Source organism: Sus scrofa, chromosome 2, assembly GCF_000003025.6.
Source record: "Sus scrofa isolate TJ Tabasco breed Duroc chromosome 2, Sscrofa11.1, whole genome shotgun sequence".
In the NCBI taxonomy this organism is placed as follows: domain Eukaryota; kingdom Metazoa; phylum Chordata; class Mammalia; order Artiodactyla; family Suidae; genus Sus; species Sus scrofa.
Window position 1 is genome coordinate 48,394,374 of NC_010444.4, and position 14,644 is coordinate 48,409,017.

Sequence of the window (14,644 nt, forward strand, 5' to 3'; positions counted from 1 at the left end):
GTTGCAGACGCGGCTCGGATCCCGCGTTGCTGTGGCTCTGGTGTAGGCCAGTGGCTACAGCTCCGATTCAACCCCTAGCCTGGGAACCTCCATATGCCGCGGGAGTGGCCCACGAAATAGCAACAACAACAACAACAACAACAACAAAAGACAAAAAGACAAAAAAAAAAAAAAAAAAAACCAAAAAACAAACTTCCAACAAACAAAAGTCCAGGACCAGATGGCTTCACAGGCGAATTCTATCAAACATTTAGAGAAGAGCTAACACATCTCCTTCTGAAACTATTTCAAAAAATTGCAGAGGAAGGGATACTCCCAAACTCATTCTATGAGGCCACCATCACCCTGGTACCAAAACCAGACAAAGACTCCACAAAAAAAGAAAACTGCAGGCCAATTTCACTGATGAACATCGATGCAAAAATCCTCCACAAAATACTAGCAAACCGCATCCAACATTACATGAAAAGGACTGTACATCTTAATCAAGTGGGATTTATCCCAGGGATGCAAGGGTTCTTCAATATCCGCAAATCCATCAGTGTGATACACCACATTAACAAACTGAAGAATAAAAACCATATGATCTTCTCAATAGATGCGGAAAAAGCCTTTGACAAAATCCAACACCCATTTCTGATAAAAACCCTTCAGAAAGTGGGCATAATGGGAACCTACCTCAACATGATAAAGGCCATATATGACAAACCCACACTGAACATCATTCTCAATGGTGAAAAGCTGAAAGAATTCCCGCTGAGATCAGGAACAAGACAAGGATGTCCGCTCTCGCCACTACTCTTCAACATAGTTCTGGAAGTCCTAGCCACAGCAATCAGAGAAGTAAAAGAAATAAAATGAATCCAAATCGGAAAGGACGAAGTAAAACTATCGCTATTTGCAGATGACATGATACTATACCTAGAGAATCCTAAAGACTCTACCAGAAAACTGTTAGAGCTCATCCACGAATTTGGCAAAGTTGCAGGATACAAAATCAATACACAGAAATCGACAGCATTTCTATATACTAACAATGAAAAAGCAGAAAAGGAAATTAGGGAAGCAATCCCGTTTACCATCGCATCCAAAAGAATAAAATACCTAGGAGTAAACCTACCTAAAGAAACAAAAGACCTGTACTCTGAAAACTACAAGCCACTGATGAAAGAAATCAAAGATGACACAAATAGATGGAAAGATATACCATGCTCGTGGATTGGAAAAGTTAATATTATCAAAATGACTATACTACCCAAGGCAATCTATAGATTCAATGCAATCCCTATCAAATTACCAAGGACATTTTTCACAGAACTTGAACAAAATATTTTAAAGTTTGTTTGGAAGTACAAAAGACCCAGAATAGCCAAAGACATCCTGAAAAAGAAAAATGGAGCTGGAGGAATCAGGCTCCCGGACTTCAGACTATACTACAAAGCAACAGTCGTCAAAACTGCATGGTACTGGCACAAAGAGAAATATAGATCAGTGGAACAGGGTAGAAAGCCCAGAATTAAACCCATGCACTTACAGCCAACTAATCTATGACAAAGGAAGCAAGACTATACAATGGAGAAAGGACAGCTTGTTCAATAAGTGGTGCTGGGAAAACTGGACAGTCACATGGAAAAGAATGAAATTAGAACACTCACTAACACCATACACAAAAATAAACTCCAAACGGTTTAAAGACCTAGATATAAGATTAGACACTATCAAACTCCTAGAGGAAAACAGAGGCCAAACACTCTCTGACATAAACGACAGCAACATCTTCTCAGATCCACCTCTCAGAGTATTGACAATAACAAGAAAAATAAATAAATGGGATCTAATCAAACTTCAAAGTTTCTGCACAGCAAAAGAAACCCTAAACAACACAAAAAGACAACCCACAGAATGGGAGAAAATCTTTGCAAGTGAATCGACTGACAAGGGATTAATCTCCAAATTTTATAAACAACTTCTGCAGCTCCAGACCAAAAAAACAAACAACCCCATCAAAAAATGGGCAGAAGATCTAAACAGACAATTCTCCAAAGAAGACATACAGATGGCTGAGAAACACATGAAAAGATGTTCAACGTCACTCATTATTAGAGAGATGCAAATCAAAACCACTCTGAGGTGCCACCTTACACCAGCCAGAATGGCCATCATCCAAAAGTCTACAAACAATAAGTGCTGGAGAGGGTGTGGAGAAAAAGGAACCCTAGTACGCTGTTGGTGGGATTGTCAATTGGTGCAACCACTGTGGAAAGCAGTATGGAGATGCCTCAGAACACTAAACATAGAACTACCATTTCATCCAGCCATCCCACTCCTGGGCATCTATCCAGAGAAAACCACGGCTCGCAAAGACACATGTACTCCAATGTTCATTGCAGCACTATTTAGACATGGAAACAACCTAAATGTCCATCGACAGAGGAGTGGATCCAGAAGATGTGGTACATATACACAATGGAATATTACTCAGCCATTAAAAAGAACGAAATACCAGCATTTTTTGCAACATGGATGGACCTAGAAACTATCATGCTAAGTGAAGTCAGCCATACAATGAGACACCAGCATCAAATGCTTTCACTGCCATGTGGAATCTGAAAAAAGGACAGACGGAACTTCTTTGCAGAACAGATGCTGACTCACAGACATTGAAAAACTTATGGTCTCCGGAGGAGACAGTTTGGGAGGTGGGGGGATGTGCCTGGGCTGTGGGATGGAAATCCTGTGAAATCAGATTGTTATGATCATTATACAACTACAGATGTGATAAATTCATCTGAGTAATAAAAAAAATGGAAAATAAAAAAAATTTTAATTTTCAGTGGGTTAAAAAAAAAATCACTCTCACACCAATATAACATGAAAATGTAAAAAAAAATTTTATTCTATTTGTTAATCAATGAAGGAATGAGTAAGGTGTTAAAATTGGCTCAAAGAGCACTTAAACTAGGTTTTTATAGGCAATGCTAGGATAAGACTGCTAGGTTAGACTCAAAACTGATTAATGTCCAAGAGAACTATAGATGTAATCTTTGGAGGTTTCTTTTTCACAGGATAGAAATTATTTGCATCTGTAGGAGTTCCTGTGGTGGCTCAGTGGTAACGAACCTAACTAGTATCCATGAGGATGCGGGCTCAATCCCTGGCCTTGCTAAGTGGGTTAAGGATCCAGTGCTGCCATGAACTGTGGTGTAGGTCACAGATGTGGCTCAGGTCCTGCATTGCTGTGGCTGTGATATGAGCTGGGAGCTGTTGCTCCGATTTGACCCTTTAGCCTGGGGACATCCATATGCCCTAGGTTTGGCCCAAAAAAAAAAAAAAAAAAAAAATGAGAGATAGAGAGAGAGAGAAAGAAAAAGAAATTATTTGTCTCTCTAGTGGTCAAAACTAACAAATGAGTATTAACTTTACTAAACCTGGGACTCTCAATCAATCACACACAGTGAGTTGAGTCAAATACAATTCTTTAGATATTCCTTGGGTGCCCTTCACTGCTCTATGGCTTTGGAGGGAGTTCCCGTCATGGCGCAGTGGTTAACGAATCTGACCAGGAACCATGAGGTTGTGGGTTCGGTCCCTGGCCTTTCTCAGTGGGTTAAGGATCCGGTGTTGCCGTGAGCTGTGGTGTAGGTCACATACACGGCTCAGATCCTGCATTGCTGTGGCTCTGGCATAGGCCGGTGGCTACAGCTCCGATTGCACCCCTAGCCTGGGAACCTCCATATGCTGCAGGAGCGGCCCAAGAAATAGCAAAAAGACAAAAATAAAAATAAAAATTAAAAAAAAAAATGAGAGATAGAGAGAGAGAGAAAGAAAAAGAAATTATTTGCCTCTCTAGTGGTCAAAACTAACAAATGAGTATTAACTTTACTAAACCTGGGACTCTCAATCAATCACACACAGTGAGTTGAGTCAAATACAATTCTTTAGATATTCCTTGGATGCCCTTCACTGCTCTATGGCTTTGGAAAGGTGTGCCACCCACCCTATTGCCTCAGCTTTGGATAATTTTTCTGACAGCTCTGCTGTTTACCGCAACCCCAGGACTGCTTGCTTCAGGGTCTGGGGAGGCTCACTGTGAGCAGAGCATTCTGGGTCCTTTCTCATCATAAGGCAGGCATCTCTCCTCCTGACTCCATGGGGAACCAAAGAGAAGGAGCGTAGCCCACAGCCAGAAGGGCTGCATATGCAGCAGGCTGGGGTTCCAGCAATGAATCTAGTTAGTGTTGCCGAAACTTGGCCTCTGTCCACTGGTGCTGACTGAATACAAATGCAGAGACAGTTTTGGGTGAAGGAGAAAAAGACAGCTTTATTGCTTTGCCAGGCAAAGGTGGCCACAGCAGGTAAATGCCTTAAAGACCGTGCTCCCCTTAGGAGAGATTAGGAGGTAGGTTTTTTTTTTTTGTCTTTTTCTAGGGCCACATCTGTGGCATATGGAGGTTCCCAGGCTAGGGGTCTAATTGGAGCTGTAGTCGCTGGCCTTCGCCAGAGCCACAGCAACACCAGATTTGAGCCGTGTCTGCCACCTACACTACAGCTCACAGCAACACAGGATCCTTAACCCACTGAGCGAGGCCAGGGATCGAACCGGAAACCTCATGGTTGGATTCATTTCACTGAGCCACAACGGGAACTCCAGGAGGTGATTTTAATACCAGAATGATGATGCTGGAATCTGGGTTCTTCTTCATGGCAGTCCAAGAATGAACTTTGCGAACACACAGGCAGCAAGCAAGAAAAGTCTTTATTAAAGAAAATCAAGTAGCTCCCAGGCCTGGTGGGAAGGGGGAAGAATAGCCCCCTTTCTCTATTGTCCTATAGGGGTTTTTATTCCTTAAAGATGGGGGGTGTGTACCAAGGTGGAGTCCAGAGAGATGTGGCTTTCTCCCATTGGCCTTGCTCAATTACCTATGTCAGTCCTTGTCCAATAGGGTCTTAGGGGTGGAGATGTCCTTTAACTCATAGTTTCTTTGCACTTTTCTTCCCATAGACTGAGTCACAGGGGGTTAGAGATTAATGTCCATCTGGGCATAGGTACACTCCCTATAGTAAACAAGGCCTGTGGGGATGTCACTCCCTGGAGCCCTTAAGCCACAAATGTTAATCAATGGCCATATCAAAGAATGCATTGAAGCCCATGCTCCTACACTGACTACCTGAGTTAATATTCTGCTTCAGTTTTATATAGATGGGGAGTGGAAAATAAGGATCAGAGTAGAAGCAAGCTTGCATTGTTTCTCAAAGCTGGTGTTTAGTGGCTCCAGGACTGGTTCTGGTGGTCCTCCTTCTTCCCAGGATGAAGAATCCTTCTGCAAGTAATTCTTCCATTTGTTGGCGTTTTAGTTCTGCAGAAAAGCTCAAAGATATTGTTGAGTATATTCCTTGAGGAGGAACCAGGATCCTGCCCCAAGGCTGCACTCTTGTCTCTTGACTGCTTCTCCCTGGTCTCTGCATCCTCTCCCTTCCCTGATTAGCAACTGCCCTTTGGAATTCAGGGAAGTCATGGAGGCTGAAGCTTAACCCCTAAAAACAAGAAATGGGGGACACAGAAAGGCTTGTGTGCTCAGGAGCCTTACAGGGCCCTGCTTGGTTACATTAGGGCACCCCAGCTGGTGAGAAGCCCACAATTTTTAAAAAAGTTTTTATGATGAAAATGTCCAAACTCCCAGAGTTTGATCTAGCCCCCCCTTTTTTTCTTAGACTAGAACATATTAAAGCAAATCTCAGAAGTCATGTCATCTCATTCTTAAATTGCTTTAATTTTCACCTTCCCCAGTAAAAACAAACAAACAAAAAGAAATATTTTCTTATGCACCAATGCCATTAACACACTTTCCAAATTAACAATAATTTCTTAGAGGCAACTAATTCATAGTCAATATGTACATTTCTTTGATGATCTAAAAGTGATTTGTTTTTTTGTTTGTTCATTTGTTTGTTTTTGCTTTTTAGGGGCTCACCCATGGCATATGGAGGTTCCCAGGTTAGGGGCTGTATCTGAGCTGTAGTTGCCAACCTATGCCAAAGCCACAGCAATGCCAGATCTGAGCCGTATCTGCAACCTATATTATGGCTCATGGCAGTGCCAGATCCCCAATGCACTGAGCTAGGTGAGGGATTGAACCCGCATCCTCATGGATCCCAGTCAAGATTCGTTCTGCTGTGCCACAACGGGAACTCCTAAAAGTGTGTTTTTATAGCCCTGATCACTAATATTTACTGCACATCTAATCTGGGTCAGGCTTTGTGCTTGGTGTTGGTCCCACAGTGACGACTGTTCCTGGCAGTATCGCCAGCCTCGTGGGGCTTATTACCTTCTCATGGCCCAGAGGGTGTGAAGGCTGCGGGACAAGGCCAGGAACCTTTTTGGGTCTCGGTGACTCCCATGGTGTTTAGTACTCCAGATTTCACTAAAATAATCAGGGAATTCCTGTTGTAGCTCAGTGGGTTAAGAACCTAACATGGTATCTATGAGGATGTGGGTTGAGGATCCTGGCCTCGCTCAATGGGTTAAGGATCTGGTATTGGTGCAAGGTGTGGCATAGGTTGCAGATGCAGCTCAGATGCGTTGTTGCCATGGCTGTGGTGTAGGCTGGCAGCTGCAGCTCTGATTCAATCCCTAGCCTGGGAACGTCCATATTTCATGGGTGTGGCCACAAAAAGACAAACAAAAATAAGACCCGGTTCCTTGGTTCAGCTTGGGCTCCAGCCTGAAGGAGGTGGAGCAGGGGGTTGCAGAAGCCCCAGGCTGAGGACAATAGCATCCTCTGGGAGGGGAAGGGCCTTGGGCGTCCTGGGACAGCACCTCCCTCAGAAATGCCAGAGGAGAAGGGCCCATCAGAAAAGGAGCAGAACGCTTTCTGCTAAAGGGTTCACTAAGGGCACAGTAAGACATGAATAGGACCAACTATGGCCTAGCTTTCCTGACCTCTGGTTTATGTCCTTACATTTTTCTCTGATAAGTCTCCTCTTGACATGTTGGGTTTTGTGGTTCAGCCTGTGAAAATCGCTCTGAATTTTGATCCTGCCAGCCCACCTTCCCAGTTTCCTGACTTGTGTCCATGTGAACAATTTGCCTTCTGGGTTCTCATTTAAGTTTGCGATGAACATGGTGAACAGGGCAGGACAGAGAAGAGAGCCTGGTGTCATTACCCAGAGAAATTCCTCTGGTAAACGGACGGCAAACTTTTAATCCAGACATTAAAACTGGCATCCATGGCTTGTATTGGGCCTGCAGATATGCTTTTGTTGGTAATGCATGCAGTTTGTTCTTTAATTCAAATGTGCTTGCCACACAAATGGCAAATTCAGATCTCCACCTTCTTTGAAAAGTCAGGGGCTCTGGCTGTAACTTACCCGAGGTTCCTCGTAGCTACGGTGAGCTCCTGCAGGGTGATGGGGGCTGCTCCCTTAGGCTGTTAGTGCCCCTTTCTCTTTGTCCTCTCCACTCCCTCTACTCATTTATAGGCATCAAAGTCCCACTCTGGTGACCCTCTTTGCCCTACTAATGGGTGCTTTTTGGTGATGGCTGATCTATCAACCATGACCCTATTTCACTCCCTCACTCTCTGCCTAGATCCCACCAACTACTCTGCAGGGCCCCGCGAGACACCTGTCAGAACCTTCTAGAAGCTCAGACACATGCTCTCCTCTTGATTTCCCTGCTCTGCAGATCTAATAACTCATGAAAAAAGGAAAGGATATGAAGTGACATTACCTGTTTTTGGTAAACCCGCCCTGGCTCCTGGCAGTCATTGCTTCATTTTTAAGTGTTTAGGAATTGATCAGGAATGATTCCCAAGTATGAATAGAGGGTGAGCTGCAGCTTAGGGTTTGGGGGCTGCTGCAGACTGCTCTACAAGGAGGACCATGCTATGGAGAAATAGGCAAGGGCTTTAGTTTTGAAAATCAAACCAGTGGAATTCCCATCATGGCTCAGTGGTTAACAAACCCGACTAGGATCCATGAGGACACGGGTTTGATTCCTGGCCCTGCTCAGTGGATTAAGGATCTGGCATTACCCTGAGCTGTGGTGTAGATTGCAGACGCGGCTTGGATCCTTTGTTGCTGTGGCTGTGGTGTAGGCCAGTCACTACAGGTCCAATTCGACCCCTAGCCTGGAACTCCCATATGCTGCAGGTGCAGCCCTCAAAAGACAAGAAAAAAAGTTCTGGTAGACTTTTTTTTTATTTTTTATTTTTTCATTTTTTTTTATTACTCAAATGAATTTATCACATCTGTAGTTGTATAATGATCATAACAATCTGATTTCACAGGATTTCCATCCCACAGCCCAGGCACATCCCCCCACCTCCCAAACTGTCTCCTCCGGAGACCATAAGTTTTTCAATGTCTGTGAGTCAGCATCTGTTCTGCAAAGAAGTTCCGTCTGTCCTTTTTTCAGATTCCACATGGCAGTGAAAGCATTTGATGCTGGTGTCTCATTGTATGGCTGACTTCACTTAGCATGATAGTTTCTAGGTCCATCCATGTTGCAAAAAATGCTGGTATTTCGTTCTTTTTAATGGCTGAGTAATATTCCATTGTGTATATGTACCACATCTTCTGGATCCACTCCTCTGTCGATGGACATTTAGGTTGTTTCCATGTCTAAATAGTGCTGCAATGAACATTGGAGTACATGTGTCTTTGCGAGCCGTGGTTTTCTCTGGATAGATGCCCAGGAGTGGGATGGCTGGATGAAATGGTAGTTCTATGTTTAGTGTTCTGAGGCATCTCCATACTGCTTTCCACAGTGGTTGCACCAATTGACAATCCCACCAACAGCGTACTAGGGTTCCTTTTTCTCCACACCCTCTCCAGCACTTATTGTTTGTAGACTTTTGGATGATGGCCATTCTGGCTGGTGTAAGGTGGCACCTCAGAGTGGTTTTGATTTGCATCTCTCTAATAATGAGTGACGTTGAACATCTTTTCATGTGTTTCTCAGCCATCTGTATGTCTTCTTTGGAGAATTGTCTGTTTAGATCTTCTGCCCATTTTTTGATGGGGTTGTTTGTTTTTTTGGTCTGGAGCTGCAGAAGTTGTTTATAAAATTTGGAGATTAATCCCTTGTCAGTCGATTCACTTGCAAAGATTTTCTCCCATTCTGTGGGTTGTCTTTTTGTGTTGTTTAGGGTTTCTTTTGCTGTGCAGAAACTTTGAAGTTTGATTAGATCCCATTTATTTATTTTTCTTGTTATTGTCAATACTCTGAGAGGTGGATCTGAGAAGACGTTGCTGTCGTTTATGAAAATTAAAATTTATCAGCATCCTGGGGCCTACCCCTGTGAGTCAGCAGTTCCCATTTTGTTAACATGGTAACTCTGGAGAAAGCCCATTTGCACTTTGCATAGCTCCAATCTTTAAAACAACAACAACAACAACAAAACTTTCCTTTTTTTTTTTTTTTTTTTTTAATCTTTTTAGGCCTGTACCCAAGGCATATGGAGGTTCCTAGGCTAGGGGTCTAATCGGAGCTGCAGCTGCCAACCTACACCACAGCCACAGCAAGGATCTGAGCCGCATCTGTGACCTACATCACAGCTCACGGCAACGCTGGATCCTTAACCCACTGATGGAGGCCAGGGATTGAACCTGCATCCTCATGAGTGCTAGTGAGATTTGTTTCCGCTGAGCCACAATCAGAACTCCAAAAAAATCTTCCGTTTATTCAGCTAGAATCTTCTAGACTCCATAGAACTTTCTTCCTCTGCTAATGTAGTGAAAACATTGAGGGCTTCGGAGTCAGACAAACCTGGGCTCAACTCCCAGTTCCCCAAGTTACTAGCTGCGTGACCTTTGAAGCCCTGAAGCCCTCCCTTTCCTTATCTTCCTGTTGTGAGAATTAAATGAGATAGTGCATGGAAAGCACTTAGCACAGTGTCATATAGTAGGTCAGTTTATCTTCTTCTCAATCATCTCCTCATTCGTTCATCTATTCAACAAACATTTATTGGAGCTGCAAATATGCATAACAAATAGCTCCCTTCTGAGGATGCATGCAAATTAGGAGGAGAGAAAGAAATGTTTAAAAAGAAATTCTAATACAGCATGATAAGTACAACAAAAGAATCATGTCCAATGCACAGAGGAGAAAGTGATTAGCTCTGTAGCAGAAGCAGAGGTGGTTGCCAAAGTCGACTTCACAGAGACAATGATGTCTACAGTGTTTGGAACATAAATAAGAGTTTTCCTGGCACTCAACATTACAAAAACTTGGAGAAATAAAGTAGCACAGTTTGCCTTAATGGCGTATGAACAGCAAACGAGGGGCAGGGAAATGAACTTGGAAAGGTTGTAAAAGGAGATGAAATCAAAGGAGGACTTTTTCCTTAAAAAAAATGATGGAGAACGTTTGAAAGATTTTAGACAGGGAAGTGATACTACCTTTTTTTTTTTTCTCGATTGGCATCTTTCACTTAGTAATAGTGACTTAAAGTTCTTCCGTGTCTTTTCATGGCTTGATAGGCCATTTCATTTCAGTGCTGCATAATATTACATTGTCTGGCTGTATCCGTTTATTAGTCCATTTGCCCACTGAATGACATCTCAGTGGCTTCCAAGTTTTGGCAATTATGAATAAAGCTGCGATACGCATTCATGTTCAGGTTTTTGTTTGGACCTATGATTCCCACTCCTTTGGAGACATACTAAGGAACGGGAAGTGAGACTACATTTTGTATAGATTTAGAAAGATTGTGGCGACAATAATATGAAAAATGAAGACTGGAAGACATTTTTGACAGTCCAGTCTAAACAATGGTGAAACAGAGGTGAAACCTGGAAACAGAAAATGGAGGGAGTTCCTGTTGTGGCACAGCGGAAACAAAGCCAACTAGGAACCGTGAGGTTGCAGGTTCAATCCCTGGCCTCAATCAGTGGGTTAAAGATCTGGCATTGCTGTGAGCTGTGGTGAAGGCTGGCAGCTGTAGCTCTGATTCAACCCTAGGAACCTCCATATGCCACAGGTGTGGCCCTACAAAGCCAAAATAGAAAAGACAAGAAAATGGAGGAGGGAAATGTTTGGGAAATAGAATCAGCCAGACATGGAAAACTATATGGCAATCATGGCGACCAGCACCCCCAACCTTCCTTTAGAAGGGAAACTGACTGACCCACAAGTCCCTGCTGAGAGAAGAGGCTCTGTGCTGATCCTTGAACAAGGACAGGCATAACTGGGCCAGATGAGCACCTGGGCTAAGAGCAGCCCATCTGCAGACTGGCCAATGACCAAAGAAGTAGCTGCATGTGACAAGGTCTGTCCAGGAGGATTGGTGGTAAATTATTAGGATAGTCAGATTCTTTCCCTCCAGAATGCGAATAGGAAAATTCAAAGATAATTAGTTGGTTGGGATAGGAAGAGAAAGGAGAATGACCTGCAAAGAGAAGCACAGATGCTATGGGGAAGAGATCAATGCCACGACACCACTAGAGAGCCAGGCACCCTGCAGCAACACTGTTGTTAAAGGCTTAAAGTCGTCGGGGTCTGGGGCATAAACTCATCCAAGTGCATCCAGGTTCCTTACAGCCAACAAAATTCTACTAGTTGGCTTTGTAACTGGTCAGAGGTTAGGGAAAGAAATGCATGTGCATAAATATTTGAATAGAGGTCTCAGCTCTTCCACGTTGTTCCTTCTTCCAGCTAAATAGCCCCCAATTCTTTCATTCTTCCTCATTGACCATGATTCTGTCGTGTCACCACTCTTATTTTCTCCATTGTACAAAGTCCTGGTTGGTCTTGCCTCCAGCCCCCTGGATCCAAAGCCAGCGTACTTTGGTTATTCTCAATCCCTGATTCCACTTGCCTGTGAAAAGCTCACCATCTTTCCTTCTCTTCCACCCAAACCCTAAGCTGCTCTGACTGTTAGCAGGTTGAAAGGTAAGAAAGGTAGAAAAATGAGACAGAAACCCCTAGGGAGGTATGCCTGGTCACTGAGACGACAAGAACAAGGAGAGCCTTCTTGCTTTTGCTGGAAGAACAGCCCTACATTCAATTCTCCATTCAGGAACAGTATTTCTCCAGGCCCCTGGATCCAGAGGTTTGGAACTAGCATTTGTGAAAAGATAAAGGATCTGCCGGAACCCAGATACCCACACATTCCACTAATGGAGAGGTAGATCCCCAAGGTTGACTAATGTGATCGTTTTAGTCCCATAAGGACTGAGATTTCTCTTACTCATCAACAAACCCTCGGTGCCTAGAATAATGTCTGGCATGTCCTAAGAGCTCAGTGAATATTTACTGAGTGTACGAACATATGGATTTACAGCAATTTACTGTAGAGAAGTCTCAGATGATATGCCACAGGTCTTTGTCCTCAGCCAACCATGGTTAAGAATTCAATGAAAACATAAAGGTGTTTCTGGAGGGAAGGAAATAGATAAAATAAGAATGAGCTGGGAAGAATTTTGAATGCCCTGGTGAATCAACTCAAGATTCAAAAAATCCAGAGTTCCCATTGTGGTGCAGTGGAAATGAATCCAACTAGGAACCATGAGGTTGAGGGTTCAATCCCTGGCCTCACTTAGTGGGTTAAAGATCGGTGTTGCTGTGAGCTGTGGTGTAAGTCAAAGACACGGCTCGGATCCTGTATTGCTGTGGCTGTAGCATAGGCTGGCAGCTACAGCTCCAATTCGACCCCTAGCCTGGGAACCTCCATAGGCCACAGGTGCAGCCCTAGAAAGACAAAAAAATAAAAATAAAAAAGATTCCAAATATCCAAGGAAGATAGAGCAATAATCAATATGATGATAAGAGAGTTTAATAGAAATCCCAGTTGAGAGACATGATTTAGCAGCAGTGCTCTTGGAAAAGAATCATGGGTCTTAATTGCCCATGAGCTCAGTCAGAATTTGAGGTACAAAAAAGCCACCAAGAAACCAACTATGCTATGAGGTACAGACAGAATCCAGGAATGAGGGAGCTGATGGTTCTAATATAAGGTGTGCTGCTCAGAGCACCACTAGAGTAACTGGCTTGGCACATGAAAGGTACTTAAAGGAAGGAAACTAAGGAAAAGATGGAGAGCCTATCATTTGTGAAACAACTGAAGAACCTGGGTATGTTCAGCCCAGAGAAGTCTCCAAGGGTGTATTAGCTTCCAGGAGCTGCTGTAACAAAAGACCCAAACTGGTGGCTTAAAACAATAGAAATTTATTCTCTTATAGTCTGGGAGGTCAGAGTTCAAAATCAAGATGTTCACAGGGCCACGCTCCCTCTGAAGTCTTTGAGGAAGGATCCTTCCTGGCCTCCTCCAGCATCTCATAGCCCCAAACACTCCTTGGCTTGTGGCAGCATCATTCCAATCCCCACCCCCACCCTGCCCTTAATTCTGCTTTCTCCTCCTGGGTGTCTATCTATGTCCTATAGACATTAGCAATATTTGCCTCACCCTACTCCAGTATGACCTCGTTTTAATGAATTACACCTACAACAACTCTATTCGCAAATAAGGTCATATTCCAAGGTACCAGGGTTAGGACTTCGACATATATCATTGGATGACACAATTCAACCCATAACAGAAAGCGAGAGAACTGTCTTCATAATTTAAAGCACTCTCTTGTAGAAAATTTGATTGATGCTGGAGTACCCATTGTGGCTCAGCAAAAATGAATCTGACTAGCATCCATAAGGATGCAGGTTCAATCCCTGGCCTTGTTCAGTGGGTTAAGGATCCAGCATTGCTGTGAGCTGTGGTGTAGGTCCAAGGCATGGCTCAGATCCTGCATTGCTGTGGCTGTGGCATACGCTAGCAGCTACAGCTCCGATTGGACCCCTAGCCTGGGAACCTCCATAAGCTGCAGATTTGGCCCTAAGAAGGAAGGAAGGAAGGAAGGAAGGAAGGAAATAAATTTGATCTATGAGGCACAAAGGGTAAAACTAAGAACAGGGGTGGAAGTTACAGAGATGTAATTTGTGGCCACTTAGAAAGAACTTTCTAAGAGTTGAAGCAGCATCTCTTGTGTCTATCAACCCTGAAGCTGCTGAGGAAGAGGTGAGATGACCCCTGGGGGTGGCACTGGGGGGAATTCTTTCCTCAGAAGGGGATCATGCTACAGAGCCTCTTGTCACTCTTATTCAACCCGATTCCATGTGTCACTGCCCTGTGATACCTGGGCATGAGGGAGCCCTTTTTAACCAAGCAGAGATTGAAGTGGCTGTTTCTAAGCGGCAATATAAGCAAATGAGTCCCACAATAATGCAGGCTGCTCATGAGAAATGAAGCGTAAACTGCAAACTCGAGAAATGAATATAAATTCGACAGCTATTTTAATTTTTAATTGGGAAAAAAAAAAAGGCCCATCCCAGACAGAAAGAATAGGAGAAGAGTGTACTTTGCACAGCACTTGAGAAAGCATTTGTCAGCGCTGCCGAGACAAATAGTGTAGTCTTGTCGCCTTTGCTGTCCTCACGACAGGGACTGCTACTGCTGGCCACATCCATGGATAACAAAGGTCATGGTTTATGGACACAAAGTACTCTGCTCTGAAGCAGCTTCATGGGTACACAGGCCTGGAAACCCAGCAGCCGGCCCACCTCCCTCCCATTTTTCTGGGCAGTTTTGCACTCAAATGGAGTAGCTGGAAGAGAGAAGGGGGTCAAGGGAGGATTAAGTGACATTTTATT